The sequence below is a fragment of the Papio anubis genome, chromosome 2 (assembly GCF_008728515.1).
Source record: "Papio anubis isolate 15944 chromosome 2, Panubis1.0, whole genome shotgun sequence".
NCBI lineage: Eukaryota > Metazoa > Chordata > Mammalia > Primates > Cercopithecidae > Papio > Papio anubis.
In genome coordinates, this window is record NC_044977.1 from 180,206,454 (window position 1) to 180,209,578 (window position 3,125).

The following is a 3,125-nucleotide window of genomic DNA, read 5'->3' on the forward strand; positions in this document are numbered from 1 at the left end:
GAGGCCATAAGAAACCTTTGGGCTGTATTTACACTGCCTGTGATTTTTGTGGTCCTTTCCTGCCTTAATACTCATAGGCACATGAGAAAGGCTGAAGTCTGTTACTCTGGTAAGTCAGAATATCTATCATTGTCAATCATGATTTACTCTAATTTAAAGACTTAGGCTTTTAGGCATTTAGTCCAACTGTTTTTTTTTTTTTTTTTTTTTTTTTTTTTGGTCAGCTGAGAATTTTCTGGCACTTTCCTAGCCCAATCTTGGCTGGTGCAGGGAGGAACTACACTTTGGATATTTCTCCTCACTTCCTGGTTGTATGGTAAAGGTATCGCATAAAGCACAAAAGATATTTCTCCTGTAAAACGACGTTTTAGCTATGAGATGCTTTACAATTCCATATACATACTCTTCTTAGTAAATTGTCTCTGAAAGGTGGAACACAGAGTATAGGAACTGCTAAGTTTCTGAGTTGATCTAACTGACTGACTGACCTTGTAGATGAGTAAACTGCTGCCCAGAGAGGTTAAGAGCCCTGCCCAAGATCACACAGTGGCAAATGAAGACCTAGATTCCCCAGTTCTGTGTTTTTAGTGTGGTTTGCACTCCTTTTCCTCAGGACAAATTTTTAAAAGCCTTCTGGAAACAGCAACTTAATGGAGTTTTTTCTATTTCATTAGTTGCTTTTACTTTATCATTTTCTCTTTCCTTTGTAATTTCTTGAGGTGTTTTATGTCTATCTTTATATGTACAATGACACTAATTAATTTTAAATTTTCATTCTTTTCTAATACACACATTTAACAATATAAAATTTCCTTTATATACTACTTTAATTATCGCCTATAGCTTTTGATATGTATTATTTTTATCATCATTTTTTTCTCAAGATTTTATTATATACATCCTGATTTGTTCTTTGACCCATAATGTACTTAAAAGTGTGTTTTAAAATGTCCAAATATGTGGGTTATTTAGGGTTATCTTTCTGTTATTGATTTCTAATTTAATTACACTGTAGTCAGAGATCATGGCCTCTATACTTTTCATTTTCTGGGATTTATAGCAAATTGCTTTGCAGCCTTTTATGTGATCTATTTTTGTAAATGTTTCATGCTGCTTGAATAAAGTGTGTAGTCTCTAATTGTTGGGAATAGTGTTTTATATAGAGCCATTAGATCAAGTATTTTAATTGTGTTCTATATCCTCACTAATTTTTTATTTGCTTAATTAGGTACTGAGACATGCATATTAAAATTTCTATTATGATTGTGGATTTGCTAATTTTTCTTTGTAATTCTGTAAAAGTGTGCTTCATAAATTTTGAAGTTGAGTTTTTAGAAAAAACTGCAGAGTTTATACAGTGAAGCCAGACTGGCTGGGTCTGCATTGTGGCTATGCCATTTACAAACGTTGAACCTTGGGAAAGTCACTTACTCTCTGTAATTCAGGATTCTCATCTGTGAAATGGGCTGCACCCTGAATATCATTGTGAGAATTAAGTGATTTAATATATATAAAAAGGCACTTACAACAGTGTCTGGCATGCCTTTTTACGTGTATTAAATCACTTAATTCTCATAATGATATGGAGAGTCACAAACATTCAGACTATAGATTATAGATATACACTCATTATATAGGGATAAAAGGAGCAATTTGCAAATAATAATAATAACACACTGGCACAACAGTGTCTGGCAAATTGCTCCTTTTATCCCTATATAATGAGTATATACCTATAAATATGGTCTGTTTTTGACATCTATATAGATATTACTATAGTCTGAATGTTTGCGAGTCTCCAAAATTTGCATGTTGAAATCAGATCTTTACTGTATTGGTATTATGATGTGGAGCCCTTGGGAGGTCATCACGGCCCTATTTTCATGAATGAGATCGTGCCCTTTTAAAAGAGGCTTGAGGGAGCCCCTTTGCTCTTCTGCTATGTGAGGATACATAGAAGGAACCATCTATCAGGAACAGGCCCTCACTAGACACCAAATATGCTGGCACCTTGATTTTGGACTCTGCAGCCTCCAGAACTGTGAGCAATAAATTTCTGCTGTTTATAAATTGCCCAGTCTAAGGTTTTTTATAGCAGGCCAAATGGACTAAGATAGATATAGATAATTATCTCTACTTCTATGTTTGTATTTTTTGTTTAGTCTTCCTTTTCTAATATTCATGTTGCTATACCAGCCTCCCTGTACCCTTTAGTTGGCTATGCCCAGCATATATTTTTCCATCCATATACTTCTAAACTTTATATGTTGTTATAATTCAGATAGGTCTCTGGTAAATAGAATATAGCCAGATTTATAAATATCCAGTCAAAAAATTTCTTTTTTTAAAAAATGAATACAGTAAATCCAATTAATTTGTATAATTATGAATATATTAGGATTTATATCTACCATATTATTTTATGTTTTCTATATACTATACCTTTTTTCTGTTCTCTTCTTTCCTACTTTCTTTTAAATTAATACAATGTTATTTATTGCCTTTTTTAGCCTCTGCTGTTTTCAAAATGTATTCATTCTGCTCCTATTATTTTATGGGTTACAGTTTATTTTTTAACATGTATAGTTGATTGAAATAGGAACAACAACAACAACAACTATATTCTGAACAAATTAAGGATTTTAGAACATTTTAATACCATTATATAGATTTCTCCTTTTCCCATAATCATTTTGTTTTAAGAGTCAGGGTCTCACTCTGTCACCCAGGCTGGAGTGCAGTGGTGCGATCACAGCTCACTGTATGTAGCCTCAAACTCCTTAGCTCAAGTGATCCTCCCACCTTAGCCTCCTGAGTAGCTAGAGCTACAGACGTATGCTACCACGCTTGGCTAATTTATTTATTTATTTTATTTATTTATTTAGATACAGGGTCTCACTCTGTCACCCAGGCTGGAGTACAGTGGTATGATCACAGCTCACTGAAGCCTCCACCTTCCTGGCTCAAGTGATCTTCTCACCTCAGCCTCATGAGTAGCTGGGACTACAGGCATGTGCCACCATGCCCAGCTAATTTTTTTAGTTTTTGTAGAGACGAGGTTTCACCGTGTTATCTAGGCTGATCTCGAACTCCTGGGCTCATGTGATCTCACCTCGGTCTCCCAA